General features: G+C 48.5%; 1 protein-coding gene across 5 annotated transcripts in view; it reads left to right on the top strand.

Moving 5' to 3' along the window:
* CBFA2T2 (CBFA2/RUNX1 partner transcriptional co-repressor 2) overlaps positions 1 to 21,100 on the top strand; it is a 100,511-nt gene that overhangs the window by 53,008 nt on the left and 26,403 nt on the right. The window lies entirely within an intron of this gene.

The following is a 21,100-nucleotide window of genomic DNA, read 5'->3' as shown; positions in this document are numbered from 1 at the left end:
TTAATTATTAAGACTGTGCTTTTAACTGTGCTATTTAGTAATTATTCATGACACTTGGACAGTTGATGGGGGCATTTTCAGGCACACTTCTGGTACAATTTTGTGTGTTGTGCTTGATTTGGTGGTTTGACACTCGGGTTACACGTGTGTCTTGTTTCTGGTTATGTTGGGACCTATTGCTCATAACCTGTGGGGTCTGTACACTCAGATCCGTTCCTTGTCGGTGAAGGTAATCCAGGTTTACTAAGGTCCTGACACTTTTCAACAAGGTTTTAAACTTAATTGATAATGGCTGCTTGGGTTCTACATTTTTTGTTTGAATTTCAGATATCCTTCCCTCGTTTTTTACTGAAGCTAGAGTTCCTTCTTTCAAGACTTGGGGTGGTTTGCTAGAGGGCTTGCATACTGAATTTGCTGCATCATCAGGGAATATCTGTTTCTCTAATTATACTCAGTTTTTTTGTTCATTTTGTTTTACCTTCTTTGGTCTCCAAGGATGATGGTGTCTATTGCTGGGGTCAGACAGTAACATGCTACAGTCTGTTAACCATACATGCAGCTCTGGTTTCTTTCATTCAACCTAAATGGTTCACGGATAAAGGACTTGCCAGGGCTAGGAAATAGGAAGAGCTAGCTATGGCAAAATGAACATGCTGCTAGCAGTTCAGGAAGAATCACCTCAAGGCTGTGATAGGAAGGTGGGGCGCATGGTCCCATTACTAATGGGGTTTTTATCCATCTTTTTGTGAAGGAAGCTTATGATTTGGGTTTCTTCTTGAGCTTTCCACTTGCTCCTGGATTCTCCTGGGGCATCAAGGACCGAACGAGTCTTTATTTCTCATGTGAGAATTTCTCTTGGGTGCAGACCCCTTCAGGTATCCCCACCTTGGTGACTGTGTTACTTTAAAAATGCTTGGGGACTGCCTGAAAGGCCCAGCCTGTGCAGACCTGTGGCCTCCCATGTCCACAGTGGGGACTGCCTCCTGGCTATGCCAACTCCTGTGCCCGTTGAGTGCCATTCAGCACAGGCTGACACACAACACCCTGCGTGGGTGCTGGCTGCCTGAGAATTATCTCCGGGGGACATGGATGCAGCTGCGATCAGATGGAGTATTTCAGGTAACAGTCTGTAGAACTGAATGGGCTAGAAGTGCAGATCAGTCTTCAGGGCGAGCCCCTGAGGATCTTGAAAATCCTCTGAATACCTCAAAATGTTTTATGAACAGGAAAGAATTGGGCCCCTCTCATGCACATCCCTGCTCTAGATACTTCATGAACTCCTCACGCAGCAGTTCTGCACGGCAATGTTGTGACCAGGTGTAGGAGCCAGGTGTTAAACTCCTAGCCACATCTTCAGCCTTCAGTGGCTTCATGTCAAACTTAAAAGTTTTTTTTACAAGTTCTTGAAAGGAAAACGTGGAATGCGTTGAGGCGCACATGCACAGATACAGGGGAACAGCAAGTCTAGCATGGCCTTTCCCTCTCCATGTCAGACATAGGTGCCTCTCATGGGACCGCGACCCCAGGTACCTAGTGCCCAAATTGATCAGCTGCCCAGGTTGGATCATCCTTTGTGCTGGGACTGTCTTGTTCAGCTCCTCTCTCCAGGTTGCTCTCAGCAGCCCCTCTGCTTCCAAGAAGGATGCCCTAGCTTAGCCAGACATCTGGTCCCCCTCCTTGACCTTACCCTGTCCCTGCCCAGGCCCTCTGGAGGAGACAGGCAGGTTATGCAAGGAACGCTCCCTAGTAGCCTCTGTTCCCTGATACCTGCGGATGCCATCCACAGGCGGGGGTGCGGCAGCAATCAGCGGGAATCCTAGGCTGCACAACTGTATGCTGTGAAAGAAACCACAGTGGCCCTGGTGCAAAGGGCTACAGCGTCTCTGTTCTGAACTGGAACACCTCTGCGGGCGTGGGGCTTTGCCTCCTAGACAAGGGACGTTACCAAGTGTTCAGCTCGGGAACCGTGTACTTGCTAAGAATCTTAGCGATTGCGCACAGTGCGGCCTCTGCAGTATAAAGCTTTATCCTACACACCCTGACGCGAAGCCTCCCTCGGAGCAGGACCGCCAGCCCCAGCCGGCCCGGCTGTTGCAGCAAAGCCACCTTCCTGGGAGCCGGCTGACTTTGAGTTTAACCAGTACACATCAGCTTACCGGTTAAACTCTCAACATCCCTATCAGAGACGCTCTCGCACAGGTTCTCTTTCGTCCTCAGAAGCTTTCTGGGGAGGCTGCCTGATTGCATCCTCCCTGGTAGAACACCTGTCCACGTCAAGCCAGCCATGAGTGGTCTGGCAGCATTTGAGCACAAAGCAGTGCAGCGTAAGGCCCGGGTTCCTGGCCACATTCAGTCGGCATCCACTCCCTGTCATTCTGTGTGATGCGGAGAAGACGGATTTCTTGCACGGCAGGCTGGATGAAGTGGGGGAAGCTGTTCGCTGATGCCTCTGCAGTAAACCACCATTTGCTCATTCCCCAATGAAGCATAGTAGCTTTCCGGTCTGGGGGCACAGTTTCAGCCTGTAGCTTGCTGAACAGGCAGGAGTTCATAAAAATGTGCATCATGCATCTTTCCCGACCGTTCCACCTTGATAGGGAAACGGCCCTTGGGATCCACTAGCGCCTGCAGCACCATTGAGAAGTGCCCCTGGCGGTTTATGTCCTCCTTGGCAAGGTGGTGAGGTGTGCAGATAGGGATGTGTGTTCGATCTGTCGCCCCACCACAGTTAGGGGACCCCGGTGCAGCAAAGCTATATCCACTGCTTGCCAGAGTCACTGCCCTCCATAGTAGCAGGGTGTTGAATCACAACAGCACCCTCTGTAGATGTCCCTGCTCTGAATTGATTCCCGACTGACCGGTAGCTGTCTGGCATTGCAAGCTTCCGCAGGGCAATTGCCATTCTCTTCTCCGCTGTCAGAGCAGGTCTCATCCTGGCATTGTCTGCACTTCAGGGTGGGGAAAAAGCAATTTGCAAAATTCCATGAAAGTGACCTTCTGCAGGCAAAAGTTTTGCAACCACTGCTGATGGTCCCAGACCTGCATCATAGTGTGGTCTCTCCAGCCTGTGCTTGTCAGGCAGCACCAGGGTCCCACTGTGCCAATAGGATCAAAGGCCAGCGGCATTTTCATGTCACTCAACTCAAGTGCTTCGCAGAAGAATATGTTCATGGCCCCCCAAGAGTGTTCATTGTTACAGTGGACCCTGGATACGCTCTAGACGTATTCCAGCATTGGGTGCACCAAAGTTATCATTATTATCATCATGCCTTGATGCTCAACGAGATCCGTGCTGGGTTCCATGCTTACACTGCTATGGCATCTGTGCGAATAACTGAATGGGAAAAGGGCCCGAATGGACTATTTGCCATTGGTCTTAAGCAGCAGAGGGAGGGAGGGAGGGAGGGAGGAAACGAGTGCATTATGGGCCACTGATGACATGTACCCAGAAGCACCCACTGCACAGTTTTGGTCCCAGCGTGCATTGGGAACGTAACACAGAATGCAAAGGGGCCCAGGCACTGTGGGATAGCTACTTCATCGCAGGGATGTAAGCAACTGGTTAACCATCCGATAAACAAAAGCTTATTGGGTAGTCGACTAATCCCTCAACTAGTTGCTTCTCCCCCCACACCCTACCCTTGTTGTCTCTAATAAGGGCAGGAAGGGGGGAGCAGGAGGTGGTGCTGGGGGGAGCCAGCTTAAAAGCCAGTTCCCCTCTGCACCATCTCCATGGGAGCCAGGGGAGGGACAGGGGTAGCAGGGACCGGGCGTGAGCCGGGTTGCACCCAGTCCCAGATGCTGCACTGTCCCAGGACAGCTGATTCCTGGCTCGTGCAGGGTCCCCACCACTGCACTAGGAGCAGGCAGGGCCGTACATTTAAAAGGAAGAGTCACAGCAGGGTTAGCTCCTAGGGGCAGGAACTAACCGCACTAAGGCTCCCCCGCTTATTGACTAATCAACTAGTCAATGGAAAATCCATTGACTAGTCAGTTAGGTTGATTAAATGAAATTTAACACCCCTAGTGCATCACTGTCAAAAGCTGGCAGTAGCCACCCTCCTTGGGACGCACTACTTCGAACTGCGTCAGATTTGTACACTCTGGGTAACTATCTTTGCCGTTGCCCAATCAGGTATAAAAAGTCTACCGTAATTCGACCTTATCTCGTAGTGTAGACATGGCCTTGGTAACACACAAGCAGGATAATAGTCCACAGTTCAACAAGTGACGTTGAACTTATTTTCTATAAGTTTTAAATTGGTGCCTCCAAAACCCAGAAAATAACCTTGAGGAGCTCCAAGGTACTATGAGCCAGAAAGGTTGTGGCTTGCTCAGGACCACACAGAGCCAAGAGGTTTCCTATTGAAGTCAAGGGGAGTGCTCATGTGCTTAAGCACTTTGCTCAACTGGGGCCTAGTGCGGGGGCAGGGAATCTTTTTGGGGGCTGCTGACCCACAGAAATCAGTCAGGGGCTGCACACAAGTGAGACACAAAGCGAGAAACCCCTGACTGAGAAGCAGAAAGACAGTCCCCATGTTCCCCTTGCACACCAGAGCCCAGGGGGCCCAGGCTAGTAGATTTTGGGTGCACCAGCCCTGGGGGTGGGTGGCAGGGGGCTGGAAAGCCAGCACGGGCTCCCCAACGCTGAGCCTTGGGGGTCAGATCCAGGCAAGCTAGGGGCTGCATCCAGGCCTGCGGTTCCCCACCTCTGGCCTCAAGGGACAGATCTTTTTTCACCTTACATAGTAGGGCTGGATTTACAAAGGTATTTAAAGCACCTAAAGATGCTGCACATACCTTTGTAAATCTGGCCCTTACTCTTTTAAAAGCCCTTGGCAGAGATTTAAGGAATGCAACAACAGTCCGTGCAGCAGAGACTTGGGTAGTAATATTGTGAAGGAATTCTCTTTCCAAACTGTCTGAATGGCATCACCTGTGCACTGCCTCCATATTTATCACGCCAAGGAACTCAAGGGAGAGAGTTTGTACCTTTGTAACTTTGCAAGTAATAAACCACGTTTTCTGTCTTGTACAGTGAATAATTTCAGAACATTTGGAAGCTTAACTGCTTAAAGCCAGGTTTTTTTTTTTTTTTTATTAAACAGAGGGATAATCTGGCTTCCTCCATGTATCTCTTAAATTAGCACATACAGGGAAGATGTGCATAGACAAGTAGGGTGATTATCATAATTTAAATATTCATATTCAGTGTTTGCTTCTGTTCACAACTTTTCATGTAAATATTACCACTGGACTGTGTATTCCATGCCCTGTTTTTACGCGCATACACTTCACACAGGCAAGGAAATCACCCTGAAATCATCTTTGATTCAGAGTTGGTGACTGCTCAACTATAGAAACTGCTACTCTCAGTGTTCTTAGGGGTGTATCCCAGCTTTTCTTGTTATGTTTGGGCTCCATTGGACTCAAAGACATTAATCTTTCTCGTGTTCACCAGCAAGGCAAATGTGAGACAGATGTCCACATCTGCAAGTTAGTTCCAGCCATTGTTGTGACATTCAAATAGTTTAAATTACAGTAAGGCTATTTGCAGAGCACTGAAGCAAGAAGATATTTTTTTTAAAACTCTGAATGTTATTTTGGTGTCCATTAAAAATGTTTAGCAGCTGTAAATTTTTCATTCCAAATGCTAGTAATCTAGTAAATAAATATTGCAGAGGATTAAATATCTGTTACATTAGTAATGGATTTTCAACTTGTTTTGTACCCCACGGGCAGTTGTAAACAAATTAAATGTTACCAAAATGTTTATATTTATAACCAATTAAGCTTGGTTGGAGAACCTTTTTTTTTTTTTTTTTGCTTCTCACTAATGTTGCCCACCCCTCCCCAACTGTTTTTTTGTGGGACAGTAGCCCCCTGACCCAAAAAGGATTCCCACCCCATAATTAAGCTAATTTGCAAGGAACTTTTGCTTCACTTAACCATGGTTGGTCTTCTGAGATCCGGCTGTTTTTATGTTTCTGGTTACAACATGGGACAGCTAGATTGTGATGGTGAATAGGGTTTTGCTTTTCGTGGAAGGAAGCAAATTCTTCTGTGAAGGGGCTTGGAGGTGTTTCATCATTCTGTCACGGCAGAACACCAGGTCCAAAGTCTAGACAGGTTGATTGGCTCCTTTCAACAGTTGAAAAAGGGTAAAGATGGACTCCTGAGGGAACAGCTGCGCTAACTTGATTCTTGTACGGCTCAGTGTAAGTTGTGCGCACAGCGGGTATGGTTTCACGACAGAAGTGTTTTAGGGGGTGCATTGGCTTCCTCTGGGCTCCCACTTCACTCACATTGCATGCCAAGGGCCATAAGCCACGTGCCTACAGCTGAGGGAGAAGTCATTGTGCAGTGCACACTGTCCCTGCAGGCAGTGCTGCTCCCATTTCTCTCCAGTGTGGAGTCCCACGCTGGGTGTCCTGCCGCTGTGGAAAATGGTAGCAGAAGAGCAAGAGGAAACGACTTTTTCTGACACTGCCTTTATTTTACAAATGGTCCCTGGGTGTCCTGGAGCCCTTCTCCCCGGCCCTTTTTATCAGAAAGTCTGAATGGTGGATACTGAAGAGCTCTTCCTGCGGCATTTCCAGTACAAAGTGAGGAGAAGGGCTTTGGGATCCTGAACAGCTGCTGCCAGGGCAGTTTGTCATGGGGAGGGGGGGGCAAATTTAATATGCAACTTGGTTTCCCTTCCTTCAGCTGCCTCCTTTCAATTCTTTCACCCCTCCCCCAGCCCACTCTTCATTTCTCCCCCACAGCACATACCTGTCCGTTTAATACAAATTTTGTTCTACACTGATTCCACCCCAGCCATGTCCCATTGAGACCTAGGGCATGGCTGCAGAATGATCAAAAGCCCAACCAGCTTCTCAGTGTTCCCCCATGTCTGTCAGGAACTAGACTGAGACTGCTAAAGATATTAGAATCCTAGAACTGGAAGAGACCTCAGAAGGTCAAGTCCAGCCTCCTGCTCTAGGCAGGTCCAATCACAACTAAATCGACCCGGCCAGGGCTTTGTCAAGCCAAGACTTAAATACCTCTAGGGATGGAGACTCCACTACTTCCCTAGGGAACCCATTCCAGTGCTTCACCACCCTCCTAGTGAAATAGTTTTTCCTAATATCCAGCCTGGACCTCTCCCACCACAACTTGAGACCATTGCTCCTTGTTCTGCCATCTGTCACTACTGAGAACAGCCTCTCTCCATCCTCTTTGGAACCTCCCTTCAGGAAGTTGAAGGCTGCTATCAAATCCCCCCTCACTCTTCGCTTCTGCAGACTAAACAGACCCAACTCCCTCCGCCTCTCCTTGTAGGTCATATGCTCCAGCCCCCTAATCATTTTGGTTGCCCTCCGCTGGACCCTCTCCAATGCGGCCACATCCTTTTTGTAGTGGGGGGCCCAGAACTGGACACAATACTCCAGATGCGGCCTCACCAAAGCCGAATAAAGGGGAATGATGACATCTCTGGATCTGCTGGCAATGCTCCTCTTAATGCAACCTAAGATGCCATTAGCCTTCTTGGCTACAAGGGCCCACTGTTGACTCATATCCAGCTTCTCATCCATTGGAATCCCCAGGTCCTTTTCTGCAGAACTACTACTTAACTGGTTGGTCCCCAGCCTGTAACAATGCTTGGGATTCTTCCGTCCCAAGTGCAGGACTCTGCACTTGTCCTTGTTGAACCTCATCAGATTTCTTGTGGTCCAATCCTCCAATTTGTCTAAGTCACTCTGGACCCTATCTCTGCCCTCAAGCGTATCTACCTCTCCCCCTTGGGCCAATATTACACTTGGGCTGTAGGTGACAGGGAAAGCTGTTAATTGTTTTGCCATCTAACTCCATAAAACCCCGTTGAATGAGCAGAAAGAAACTGGGTACCAAGCAGTGCTCCTCAGACCTTTTTAGAGAATTCATCCTCAGGGATGCAAATCCATCATTAGCAAACTTCTATTGGCAGAGATCATTTGTGTGTGTGAATTAGGAAAATGATTTCCTGCATACTTGGGCTGTGTATTTAGAGATTCTCAATTATCTAGTCACAAGCGATAGCATTCTAAGTGTGCCGTTAGGTTGTGGACCAATTTTTATGGCACTTTTCTCTCGGGGTGAGCCTGGAAACCAGAATTGAGCACAAATGCTCAGTGGGATCTTGAGCCAGTTCCATGTACTGATTAGTACTGCACTTTTTGATGGAGGCAGGCAAGTTCTAGCTGAAATGAGAATGTAGGTGATAACAAAATAGGAAGAATCAAGATAAACCCCCAGCAAGTGCTCCTAACAACTTTGTATTGCCAGACACACTACTCATTGATGAATAGACAGATAAGAATCAGCAATCAGCCTTAAAAGAAAAATAAATTAACCTTATTTACCTTAACTGCTTTCTTGTCTGGCTGCAAGAGCCATATTCTGCTAGTTCAGTTTCTTATAGCTGAGTTCCACATCAATCAGCTTGGAAGTGAAGCAGCTGTGTGTGGGAGAGGACGAGATGGCAATGGAGCTGCATTCATTTATTTTTTGAGTTGTGAAATGCCTGTCCCAAACTCTGGGGGCTGAGTCCTGCAAGGTGGTAAGCTCTGCTGTAAGGTGCTGAGTCTCCCCCTCTCCACCCCCCAGCATCTTGCAGGATTAAATCCCCCAGTGCTTAGTAAAACTGAAATGTACAAATGGATTGGTCACATTCAGTAAAGTACCCAGGCAGGAATCATATAACCACCCATCACAATAGTAACCCCTTAGAAAACTGTCTGGCTACAGCTAGACTGGCATGATTTTCCGCAAATGCTTTTAACGGAAATGTTTTCTGTTAAAAGCATTTGCGGAAAAGAGCGTCTAGATTGGCATGGACGCTTTTCCGCAAAAGCACTTTTGCACAAAAGCATCCGTGGCCAATCTAGACACGCTTTTCCGCAAAAAAGCCCCGATCGCCATTTTTGCCATTTTGCACAAAACAAATCTGAGCTGTCTACACTGGCCCTTCTGTGGAAAAGCTTTTGCGCAAAAGGACTTTTGCCCGAACGGGAGCAGCATAGTATTTCCGCAAGAAGCACTGATTTCTTACATGAGATCGTCAGTGTTCTTGCGGAAATTCAAGCGGCCAGTGTAGACGGCTGGCAAGTTTTGGAAAAACTTGCCAGTCTAGACACAGCCTCTATGTATAAAGGAGGATGCGTTGGGTGTCAGTGAATGTGCACTAACCCAGATTGGCCACTGAGTTACTGTGGGACCTTGGGCAAGTCACTCAGCTTCTATGTGCCTCAGTTTCTCTAACTGAATGGAGCAGTAATATTTGCGGTCTTTGCAAAGAAGCTAGACAGATTTAGACCAGAAGGAAAGCTAAGATTTAACAGTGAGAGTAAGTAACCATTGAAACAATTTACAAAGGGTGGGGGTGGATCAAAATCAGGTATTTTTCTGAGAGATCTGCTCTGAGAAATATTTTAGGCAAACTGTTGTTGGCGCTAGTCAGCCCGTCCGGTATCACTGTTGACCCTGAGCTATTTGAAGAGGGGGTGGTCTGACTAATAACACAAAAGCTTTATCTTCATATTGTTCCTCTCACCTGAGTCTCAAAGCACTGAGCAGCAGTGGAAACGCTTTACAAGTGACTTGAAGCTTCCGGGGGAGGGGCAAAGACAATCTCCAAGAGCAAAGGAAGGATGTGAACAATAAAATGTCAGTGCAATTCTTCTCATTTCTCAGTTCCTAATGTGAAAGTGATTAGCTTGGTGGAGACTGAAAACAGATGGTGAGCAGTTGGAGCAGATAAGCACCTTATTCAAAATAAACATTTGCTGAAGCTGGGGAGGTGACAAGCTTTATTTCACTCCACCCTATTTACAATTATCAGATCAAGTTACATGGATGCTGCTTTTAAAATTATCAACAGGATCTCCTGGAAAGCAAGGAAATGATAATGTGTCCTTTCAATCACAGAGTCCTTCGGGCTGGAATGGATGTCTGGTAAGCCACCAGCTTCAGGGCACTATACATTTAATTACCCTAACCATTGTCAGCAGGATCTGGTTTTACTGTTGAATGGTCTCCAGAGATGGTAACTCCATCCCCTCCCTTGCTCTCGTTCCTTTTCTGAACTGTGTTTCTTCTACTATTCCAACTGAAGGCTTCTCTGCTTGGGGTGTGATGCGCAGCAAGCCAGGGAGTGAATCTGCCGCGTGCTAACTTTCTGTGCTGCAGCATAGCATGTGGACCACTTCCACAGCACACTCGGTTCTGAAATGCACAGCTTTGCGTGATCTTAAATCTCATGTTCTGTCCTGTTAAATGGTGAGATTCCACGCGGCAGTCTGAGGGATGTCTCACATGGGCTGAGCCTCCGCTTTGAAGTGCTGTTACTCTGGGAACCTTTCGGTTCATGACCCTGCAGAATCATCTCAGTCTTTTTTTTCACTTTCATGGCAGATAAATGTGAGTTCCATTTGTTTCCCTTTTTTGGGAGTGGCGGCTCGTTCAGAGGAAATACAGTCCTGCGTGCTATGCGAGGATCTCGACAATCTCTGGGCATTTATTGTATGAGCAGCGTTTTGCACTGGGGTCCCACCTGAAATGGCTCCTTTCTCTGTTCTGCGAAGTCAAGTGCTACATTCACGCTTTCACTCGAGGCTGCATTTCAGTAGGTGCATATGCAGACTCCTTCGCTCCAGAAGGCATCATGTAAAAACAAAATCTGGCTACTGTACAGGCATTGGAATCCAGTCATCTGGTGCAAGCGCCTTGCTGACTCAGTTCAGTTTTGACTCTGATTAGTCCAACTGTGATGTACAGTGGGTAGAGAGGGAACAGGGAATCTTTTGCTATATGGTAGGTCCTACTATACATAAAACTGTGAACGTGGCTTATTTTGCATGCAGATGCTTTCCTGCCTTGCTGCAGCTTACATGTTTGGTTTTAAATACAAAAGGCAAGAAATCAGTTGAATAGCAACGTTGGTTGGACCCAGCCAGCATTCTTTTTGTGTTGCTGGTCAGAAGCTTTGCTTGTTTCCAGCTAGGATCTACAAACGACGGGCTTGTCTACACTTGAAACATTGCAGAGCAGGACGGGGGAGTCTTTCTTCAGTCGGGAGCCACACACCAGTGAGAAGCAAAACACGCCCCCCCCCCCCCAACCATAAACTCACACTGACCTGGATCCCAGCAAGCAAAAAAGTAATATAAACACAAACCCCCTCACTGCCATGGCTGAGGGGCTCCGTCCCGGTGTGACCATGTTCCCTCTAAGCTGCACTGCAGCACAGCCTCACAGCTGATTAATCAGCCCCACCCAGACAGAGCCTCAGGGCTCCCTGCAAGGAGATGACTGGCTGGGCAGGGCTGATTAATCAACTGTGGGGCTGAGCTGCCCCACACCTTCGGGAACGCCAGTGGGGAGGATGCCGAGGAACTGGACTGCTGGCACTCCTGCACCAACACAGGGAGGGAGGTGCATTTCCAGGCCTCATGCTCTCTGGGTGTGTCTAGACTACGGGTTTTTTCGAAAAAACTTCACCTGTGTCCAGACTGCAGCCACGTTCTGTGGAAAGTAAATCGAAAGAATGTGGCAGTTTTTTTGATCACGGCAAATCTCATTTTATGAGGAATAACGCCTTTTGTTCCAAAGTACTCTATCGAAAAAAGGTGCTATAGAATGCAAACGGTGCTTTTTCGAAAGAGTGTCTAGACTCGCTTTGAAAAAAGTGGCTCGCTTTTTTGAAAAATCTGCTTGTAGTCTAGATGCTCTTTTGAAAGAGGCGTGTAGTCTGGACATAGCCTCTGTCAGGGTTAGGTCGGTTTAACTATGTAACTCAAGAGGGTGGATTTTCCATACTTGAGTGACACAGCTGGGTTGACCTACTGGTTCAGTGTAGACCAGGCCTAACTTCAGATGGAGGCATGTTCTTCCTTAATAAAATTAACTTTTTTCCAGCCCTGAATCAAATCCATGTACAAACAGGAGCAGCCTTGTCTACAAAGCCGTAGCCTTTGTCCAATTCTTCCCTACACGGTAATACTTCCCTGAGAGCTCACAGCTCTGCCTTTTGTGCTAGGATCAGCATTTACTCCTCCACTTTTCCCCAGCCAGCTTAATGCTCACATCCAGCTTTGGCCCTGGGAAACCTTCCGCTCCCTTTTTAGAACTAATACAAGATGGTTCCTCATTGTGCATTGACTGGATGATGGATACTCCGATTCCCTTCATCAGAACGCAGCTGCCCCCAAGCAGCACGGCTCAGCACTGCAAGGTTAGCAGCCAGCATCTTCCCAGCCATTGGCTCTGCTTGGCTTCCGGTTGAATCTTCTCTTCCTTTGGTGACTTTCCATTTCTCCTTCTACTGGGCTGTGCTTTGCTGTCGTTCGTCTCCCTCTAGGAAGGTACAGTCCTCATGTGCCAGGACACCAGCTTTTTAATAGTGGAGTTAAAGGTTGCTATTGAACAGGTTCACACGCAGCTCTGATCCAGTCCGATCTTCCTTCTGGATTCGTCTCGTCCCACCATAGGCCAGGGTTATTCTCTACTGTGTTCTCTTCTCCTCCCCTTGAGTTCTCACGATAGCTGCTTCTCCAGCTTTTGTCCTGCTCCCATTTATTTCTTGGTTTCTTTCTTCATTTCCAAAGACTTCAAGAGAAAAATTAAATTTCTGGAGCCTTTGAGACACTCCCTAGCCACCCAGCTATTCTGATGTTTATTGTGCCTTTTTCAAAATCATATTAACACTGAGGATTAAGACTTTTCTTTGTTGTTTACAGTGTAAGAAATTGGTTATTCTTTTGAGGTCATTTGTCATAGCAACACTCTTTCTTAAGTGCAATTGCAGGAAGGTTTATTTAAAGAAAGTAAATACCATGCAAACCTGTCTTGGCTGGTGTTTAAGCTGTTGAGTTGGAAAAGTGCATCTATTGGGGACAGAGCAGGGTTGTTCTGCTGTTGCAGATGCTGAGGGGAGGAACTTCTCTGATTTGCGAATCAAGGCAGAGTTGGTCTTGACAGCTTCCTCCAGAACCTCTTCGAACCCTTTGTTCATTTTGGGACTTGATCCTCCAGTGGAGCTTAGTCTGTGCTTGTTAAATGAGAAGTTGATCAGCAGTGGTACTCAGCAATTGTTCCTCTTCGTCTGCTGCCTTAAGAGAACAGGGAGCAAAATTAAATACAATGCAAGGAAAATGTAGTCAGGCCAGCTACTGGAGTGCCCTGCAGTCTGGTTTTTGGTTGGGGAGGTGTCAAGGGCCCACGTGCTGCCCGTGGTGCCTTCTGGTGGCCATCCTTGATCGTTCTGCAAGGTACTCAGTCGTCCTCCAGCGGGGTTGCTCCTATTGTGTCATGCTCCAGCCTCCTTTGTTGTGACTTAGCTCTCTGGCTAGGTCCCGGAGTGTCGCAAAGTCTTCCCCGGTCCAAACCATCCCAGGCAGTCCACTGTCCTTTGCCTGGTATGTGCCATGTCTCTAGTGGCCGGTAGGAGCACAAGGGCCTGCCCTCTACTTTGGGGTCCTGCTCAGGGAGCCTCCATTTAGCCAAGGCCTGCCCTGCTGTCCCTTGTTGCTTCCTGCCTTCCGGCGTTGCCCCCTTTGGGCTTGCCAGGGAGTAACTGTGGCCTGCCCCCTGTAGCAGGGTGGCCAGACTGGCTTACAAGCCACATGCAGCTCTTTCACCATGTAAGTGCAGTGTGTGGAGCCCTCCACACCCCCCATTCTCCAACTACCGGATGTGGGATGCGGAGAGCCGGGACCTCTGCCTGGCAGCGGGATGGGGCAATAGGAGCTCCTGCCAATGGAAAGGGGGGTTTGGCGATTCAGGTGTTGGAGCTTCAGCAGGGGCGGGGCTGAAGCTCCAAGGCTCGTCTCCCGGCAGGCGACGGCTGATTGTTGTTTGTGGTTCAGATGGCTAGCAAGCTTGGCCATCCCTGCTCTGTGGTCACGATGTGCCTCCCTTTTGCCAGCAAGTGACTGCAGCCTGCCTGTTCCTCTTTCCAGCTCCATTGCTTAGTTAAGGCCTGCCTGTCCAGATAGCTGAGCCTCCTGTCGAATGAATCAGTCCCTGCTCCCTGGCTCCTTCTCCAGGTGCAGCATGGCCGGGGAGTTGGATCTGAATTACCCGCAGGGCCAGTGCGGGGAATATTCCCCGTCCCGGGGGATACAGTATAGCTCTGCGGGCACAAAATCAATCCCAGCTCTTGAGCGCATGCATGAGCATTTGTGTCTCGCTCCCCGTCGGTACCCAGCCCAGGCTGGGGAAGCTAATGATCCAGCCAGCGCACCCGACCTGGTGATGACTTCTGGTCACATGCCATCTGAAGCAACGTTGCACACATGCTGACAAGGATGAATTGAAATTCCCTGTTTTTCCACAAGGATTCTTTAGTGGGACCCCCAAACCAAATGTCTTCTACCTCCAGGCCATCCAATAGAGAAAAGAAGCTTTGCTGTTACAGATGCTTTATGTGGAAATCATCTGAAATCTGTGTATTAATCATTGTAAAACCTGGTTTTCAAACCCACTGTGTCCTTGTTGCTTTTTTCCTTCAAGTTTGAGAGGATGGGGGCACTAACAATTGTCGAGTAAAGAATAAAACTATCTTGGTGGCCAGGGTTCTTGTAAAAGTGCGTGTTCTATCCTGCTAGAACTCCAGATTGTTTCGGGTCAGATCAGTGTAACTTTCATTCCTTGGCACTGGCAGGGATATTCTCTTGTTCATTCAACACATCTTCATTAGCCAGTCAACATTTGCTTTCTCTGACAGTAAAGTCAGCACCAGGCACATAAAATTGTGATGTTTGGCAGCTTGGTGGCAAAAGCTGTGTGCTATAAACATGTTCAATCTGTGTCCTGCAGGCAGCATTTGGAAAATAGTGACACAAGTTCATAAATGTGGCTAAAATAGATGCGGTCGGCACCATCAGACCAACCATGTCAGCTAGCTTTCCCACAGGAGACATGGAGCAGCAAGTTTGATCGCTTTGTAGAGGAGCAGGAGTTAGCACTTAAGTTTGTCTGGAATTTTGGAAGGAAGCCTGGTTAAAATATAACAGATTAAGATCTCCAATTTAGGAAGTGATGCTAAATTGACCTTGAGTAGCCAAGCTATCAAATGCAACTGCTCTTCTTAAAGGGAGTCTGTAGGAACAAATGTTGCTGTGGAAGGAGTGTGGTTTGCCAGGGTTGTCTTGTTTGGTGTAGGGATGTAAACACCCATTAAAAATGTTAACCGGTGAAACAATGTAATTTTAATTGTTTAACCAGATAACCAAGGGCTGGTGCAGAACAGTTGGGGTCCCGCAGCAAGGGCTGCTCCATGCAGGAGCCCCCCACAGATGGGGGACTGCTCCAGTTGCACCATGGACAGACAGACAGAGCAGCTCCCCCATGAAGTGTGTGCTTTTACCTATTACACAGGTTTCACAGGGAAACTAGCATTTCTCAAATTGGGAGTCCTGACCCAAAAGGGAGTTTCAGGGAGAGTCACAAGGTTATTTTAGGGAGGTGGTGGAATTACCACCCTTCTGTGCTGATTTCAGAACTGGGCAGCTGGAGATCAGCGGCTGCTGGCCGAGGGCCCAGCTCTGGAGGCAGAAGTGCAGGCGGCAGTACCATACCACGCTCTCCTTAGTACTTTGCTGCTGCTGCTAGTGGCAGCTCTGCCTTGGAGCTGGGCTTCTAGCCTGCAGCCACCACTCTCCAGCTGCCAGCGCTGAAGGCAGCGCCACCCCCTCAGCAGTACAGAAATAAGGGGAGCAGTATCTCACCCCCCTCGTTAATCCTTTTTGGGTCAGGACCCCAACAATTACAACACTGTGAACTTTCAGAATTGAACAGCTGACATCATGAAATGTATTCTTTTTAAAATCCTATGACCATGACATTGGTAGGGCCCTATTCATCAGTCTGTACTGTCCCATTTTAACTCATTCTTCTCTGTGTAAGGGTGAGTAAAACCCATGTGATTCCCATTAAAGGGATATATAAAGTCTGAATGTTTAAAAGACACAGTGATGTCCTTATCTGAATTCCAAACACCACAGTCCAATAACCGAAAGCTTGTGAAATCTAACAGTGCTGCTTGCATTTTGTATTTCTCTCCTAGTGAGCCATGAAAACAAGCCACTTGATTTCTTGAGAGTTTTGGCTTTCAGGTTCTCTCACAGGGCCACAGAGCAATGCAGTTTTGGCTAGTTTATTGGGATGGAGGTGGGAAATCCATTGAACTTTTGTTATAGCTGACAATGGCAATATGCCTATTCAGTCTTGGGCTTTAAGAAAAACACTTTGTTTTTAAAAACAATGTGCCCTTGGTAGTGTTTTGACTAGGGGTGTTAAAAATCATGTAAGAGGGTAACTGTGTAACCTCTGCAAATTGTAGCTGTTACAGCCTTACACATGCTGCAGGCTCTTCAGCTTAGCTTTGTACTGCAGAGCCTGCAGCAGGGAGCGGGGCCGCCAGCTGGTCGCCCCTGCCAGCCTGACTCTGGGGAAGGAGGCTTTGCTGCCCTGCCGCAGCTCCCTGGGAGCTGGCTGAGTTTAACCAATCCCATTAACTGATAAGCAGCAGCTTCGGAGTTGAACGGTTAATCGGTTTTACTCTAATGTCCCTAGTTTCGACAGTATGTTTAATGTGTCCTGCACCTGGTCTGGAGAGAGCTCACCAACTCAAGGTTCCAGGCCATGCTCTAGTGAGAAATCGTACGTCTCATAGCATGTTCCCCATGCGTTTGCGGGAAGGGGTGAAGAAAACAGGCAATGAAGGAGGTACCTTGCATATGTTCATAGGTGAGTTGTCTGGTTGGGGGGAAAGGAAGGAAAGAATACTGAATTTTGTAAACCAGGGCAAGAAGAACAATTTACAGTGAATGACACTTATCAAATGTAGTTTCTTTTCTGTTTGTGAATTCTCTGCCAATGGAGCGTAATGTCCAGGAGTTAGCTCACTGTTTGCATTTATGCAAATGATTTGTGCAAACACATTTCAGTCCTTGAGTAGCTCTCCAGTAGAGTGTAAGTTTGGGATATTTACACTTAGGACTGCTTTGCCTGGCTGCTGTAGATCCCATGGTTTGTTTCTGTTCCATGAACAGATGAGTGCAACTCTAGCATGAAGTTTCTGGTGTGAATCCATTTGATTGCTAATTCAAATTTACGCTCTGTGAATATTCTGGAATGCGTGGCTGATTCCTTGTTGGGGGCATTTCCCAAACTCTTCTGTCAATAAATGTATCTGCTGGAGTATTTGTAGAAAGTGAACACCCAAGAAGGACAGACCCATTCAGTGTGAATCAGTGTAAAATTATCAGAGGGGGAGCTGTGTTAGTCTGAATCTGCAAAAGGGGCGAGGAGTCCTGTGGCACCTTATAGACTAACTGAAGTGTAGGAGCATAAGCTTTCGTGGGCAAAGACCCACTTCGTCAGATGCAAGTGTAAAATTGGGAATGAAAGCTTGCATGTGGAAGTTGGAATAATCTCACTGGTCACTTTCTCGATGGATGAAAGGACAAAACTTAAACAGAAAATTGCTGCTGTGAAATCAGCTTAAATTAGCTACCACACACGCCCGCTGCTGTATGAATACTTTAGGGCTGCAGATTTGATTTGATTTTTAATTTTGAGCAAACGCATTGAAATGGAGCGAGTTAACCTGTCTGAGAACAGGAGTTTCACTGCTCGCGCTCCTGAGTCACCTCTCTGTTCTCACAGCCGGGGATTGGTGCCGTGCCACATGCTGACCTGAAGGACGATTTTCCCCAAGGAGAATAACTGAGACATTGGCGGCTGGGGAAGTGCAGGAAGAACGGGCTTGCGACTCACATAGGGGATCCAGGCCATGTGACAGTACCAAGTGTTTAGTGCAGAAGGGCTCTAGTGCCAGGTTGTTCCCTAACCAACCCCTCTCTGGAGGAGAACAGATTGCTGTCGTGAACTGCAAAGCAGCAGGTTTTGTGATTAGAATTCAGTGAAAGTCTCAGTTCAGTCAGTTTCCTTTTTTAAATAGGATTGTTCCACTCAGAGTTTAAACCCTGACATAATTGAGTTCTTTAGTGCTAATTGATAATGGGCAAAAATAACATGGTTCTGTAGTATTTCGGGGTTTAGTCCCTGTCAATGGCTTCCTTCTGCAGGCTGGATACAGTTCAGAGAGCCAGGGATCTACGTCCAAATTCAGATTTGGAAACTGATTCCTTCCAAGGTTTTAGGTCAGTTAGCTTTTTTTCTAGCTTGAAAAATGTGTGTGCTGCTTATCTCTCCTGCTGGGTAATGCTTTGAGGGTGAGGAGGGCTGCTCTAGTGCTAAAAAGCAGCATTTGATGTTGCTAATCAGCCCCAGAGTAGCCATCTAGCTGGGTCTTTTCTGCCTTTTAATTCCTGGCCTATAAGAAAAGATGATGCAACCAGAAGGTTGGTTGCTGACTGTTCTCTTGCTGCGGCGCGTGGCAGACCGGAGTCCAGCTTGCTCTGCAGCGCTGATAGACGTTCTATCTGGGTTTGGCAGTGAAGGAGCTGCGAGGAGCGATTTGCCACTTTTCTCTAGTGCTTCCTAATGCAAGCATGCCCCGAACTCTTGGGTAGGTTTGCTGTACAGGAAAATGCTTCATTATGTATAAAACCACCCCTCCTTCCTGAATGACAATGCCCCGTGTGCCCGGAGTGCTTAGTCCTTTGCCTGTGGCCAATCAGCGTTGAAGGCAATTAGTCAGTTTCAGCTGTTGCAAAAGTATCCGAGCAGCTGAGGCTTTTTGTTTTACACTAGAAAGAATCCAAACTTTCCCGTCAACGCGTCAGCAGGCATTTCGGCGCAGGGCTTGTGGGCTGCGCTGAATTCCAGCTTGTGCCAAGTGCTGAAGGTTGAAACATGTCTCTCTGCTAAGCTCTCCTCCAAGCCTTTGGCAGCCTTGCTGAAAAAGCAGGTGGTCTGCAGCGATGGTTCCCTATGGGTTCTCACACTGCACACAACACGTCGAAGTGAAAGACAACTGTCAGTTCCTTCCTTCCCGTGCTCCCTCTCCCCCACTCCCTGCGGGGGGGCGGGGAACACGCCAGGCCCAGATGGATGTGCTGGAAACCTTTCAAAGTTTTTATGAAGGGCATGTTACAACATAGTCACAAGGCATTAGGAAACTAATCAGATGAGACAGGCACTGATTCCAGGCGCAGAAAGTGGTCACATTGTTGAGGCAAGCTGATACGGATTGCATTGTCTCATGTTGCTCATTTTGGGTCACAGACTTAACGAACTACATGCCAGTGTCCTCAGAGCAGCAGCAGTAAGCATCTGTAGTCTCTGAATATGGGCTTACTGGCTCTTAGTTAAGCAGTCACTCTGGAGACTTGTCTCTGCTCCAGGAGAGTGGAGTGCTATCTCCGTGTCAATCCTAGTGGAAACAAGACACAGACAGTCTTTACTGGTGTAATTACAGGTTGAACCTCTCTAGTCCGGCACCCTGAGGAGCTGGCCGGTGCCAAACCGGAGAACGTGCTGGATCCCGGAAGGTTTTCAAACTCCGAGTGGTGACCCAGTAGTGGGTAGTGGAATGCCGGGCCCTGGGGCTCATTGCTGTAGGGGATGAGATGAGCAGCGGAGGAAGGGGGGGGCCAAAGCAGCTCCCTACCTGGCCTGGCACCGCAGTCTGTGCTGGTGCCCCAGAAGCGGCTGGCAGCAGGCCTGGTTCCTGGCGGGGGGAAGAGAGCGCACAGGACTCCCTGCCCTGAGCTCCGCACTCCCACTGGCTGGAGACCTGCTGATGCCTGCGTCTGGAGGCAGAATGGTCTGCGGGGCCAGGAGAGGCAGGAAGCTGCCTGAGGGCCCCCCCCCCCCGGCCCCCTGCTGCACTGCCAACCAGGAGCTGCTCAAGATCAGCCCCTCCTGCCCCAGCCCTGCCCCCCAAGCCAGAGCCCCCTCTAACACCCCAAAGCTCTCATTCTCAGGCTTCCCCCCCACCCCCGAAGCCGCACTCTAGTCGCAGGCATCAACAATTTTTTTCAACTGGGTCATGAGAAAAACAGCTTGAAAACCGCTGGCTAGTAGCATGCCAACACTGGCCCTGCTTCCTGGGCTCTGAGAAGAGACTGAGGGGCACATCAGAGCTAAATAACAGCACAGAGCCAGGCCTGGCAGCCGGAAACAAACCGCACGAGACCACAGGAAAACTTGGCCTTCCCCTTGCTAGATAGACACCCAGCTGATGGAACCCTGCCGGACCACGGATTTGCCAGGCAGTAGGTGTGACCTAGAGAGCTAGTGAGGCACCCGCCACTCAGGGTTGACATTAACTGGCTGTATCAAGATTGCAAACTGCTGTGCCACGTCTCCACTAGGAGTTAGTGAGCAGGGCACTGCCCGCCGGTGCAACGAGGGGTTGGTCTTTAAGGGAAAGTGGAATGTTTTGTAAAGACCAATTGTTTTAAGAACCCCAGCCCTTAGGAGAGCACTGCCCGGTGTGCGTGCGTATAGTGCATGGAAGTATTCCCCTGAACGCTTGCACGGCCTTTTCCTGTAGCCCCGTGCTGCTGCCAGGCTGCACAGCCTGTGCACAGACTGGAGGCGGCATTTGACACCTGCTGGGGCCCTGAATATTGAACCCTGAAACAAATGAGCTTTAAAAGTGTCTCCTTTCCTTGCCTGTCAGAGCCTGAGATTGTTCTTTTCACCAGCATGTGATGGCTTCACAGGCACCTCAAGCAGTGTAAAGGATGTAACTGCCTTGCCTGTGTGTGTGTGGGGGGGGGGATTCCCCAGAGCGATGTGCCTGACCTCAGGCGCTGATGAGAGTAGAGATGTACAAGTCGCTGACTTTCAGATGCCTTTTTAAAAACCCATTGGGGCCTTCTGGTGATCTCTGGGTAGGATTTTTAAAAAGCATGTCAGGGTAGTACCCTGTGTGGATACTAAATTGGTATCTGCATCTGCAAAAATGGTCCGTGGATATCCCAGGCTACAGCCACGACTAGACAGTGGATACCCGCAGATTTGCAGGGCTCTCGCTAAGGGACTTAGCCGCATAAATCATACAGACTTTCAGTGGGACTTTTGCTTTGGAGTCGCTTGTCAGCATCCCACCCACGTACATAGAGTGTGCTGGAGCGGGTAGGCTGGTGCTGCCTGGCAGGTT

Source organism: Pelodiscus sinensis, chromosome 17 (genome assembly GCF_052426305.1).
Source record: "Pelodiscus sinensis isolate ZL-2025 chromosome 17, ASM5242630v1, whole genome shotgun sequence".
Taxonomy (NCBI): domain Eukaryota; kingdom Metazoa; phylum Chordata; order Testudines; family Trionychidae; genus Pelodiscus; species Pelodiscus sinensis.
This window is presented reverse-complemented; position numbering and strand designations above follow the sequence as displayed.